General features: G+C 37.9%; 1 pseudogene; it reads right to left on the bottom strand.

The window, feature by feature from the left end:
- LOC107653253 (uncharacterized) overlaps positions 1-1068 on the bottom strand; it is an 11331-nt pseudogene that overhangs the window by 6394 nt on the left and 3869 nt on the right.

Here is a 1068-nt window from a genome sequence, read left to right on the forward strand (position 1 = left end):
TTAATTATTATATTAAATAACATATAAATATATCTTAGTGTCTTAATTGTTTAGATTTTTATAATGCATTCGCTTTTTGTTGATCCACTGGTTCACATTTAAAAATATGTAGCAAAAATAGCAGATGGGCTTATTGAAAAAGCAAATTCGTTCTCTGCCAGCAGGTTTCACTTTCGGAACTGCGCATATAGTGGTTTCCGCAGTTTCGGTAACTGCAGTACACAAAGCTGACGTGCAGCGCTCAACTTTATTCAGTGAAATCGTAGCCTTTTGAAGTTTAATCGTCATATTAATCCATATAGCAATTCTTGTCTTTCCGTCCCCAAAGACCTCTTATAATTTAGACTTTTTGTACCTGTGCATGGCCTTAAATGTAAACAATTTAACTGAAGACCTTTTAAGGACCCGCGGAAACCCTAATAAGAACATAGTCCAGTGCAAACATTTCTGTCATGCATTTGGCAAAAAGCTTTTGTTGACTATGAATTTTACCTTTGAAATTTGAGGCAAGTGCAACTCTGGCGTCCCCGTTGTTTGTGAGCAGTGGTGTGATGGTGATTTAAATAAAATACAGATTTCCAAACAATCCAAACATATGGGTATCCCCTTGAACTTGGTAAAAAGATAATCTGTTTACCATCTTGACTTGAAAATACTGTTTTCATGGTCAGTTTTTCATTTATTATTTGATAATGTTAATGAATTAGAATGCACGTCCTACTACGGTGAAATTAATAGGGGAGCGGCTGGAAACTAGCGACCTCTCCTGGTTGGAGATAGTATTAACATCATAAACTGAAAGCAATCTTTACGTGACTTGCTTTTCAAATGTTTTAAAATTGATCATCTGAGTCTAATATGATCCAGTGGGCCGTACTAAAAGACACCGTATACGGCCCGTGGGCTGCCAGTTGCCCATCCCTGCTCTAGAAGCTTGCATTCTGCAAGTGAAGGGCGTATTATTGTTCATCTCAAAGAGGCACAAAATCACTTTCACTGACTTTTTCATTAACTGTTCCCTCCTGGTGGAATGACCTGCCCAACTCAATCCCAGCAGCTGAGTCCTTA

Source organism: Sinocyclocheilus anshuiensis, unplaced genomic scaffold, assembly GCF_001515605.1.
Source record: "Sinocyclocheilus anshuiensis isolate Anshui unplaced genomic scaffold, SAMN03320099.WGS_v1.1 scaffold151, whole genome shotgun sequence".
NCBI lineage: Eukaryota > Metazoa > Chordata > Actinopteri > Cypriniformes > Cyprinidae > Sinocyclocheilus > Sinocyclocheilus anshuiensis.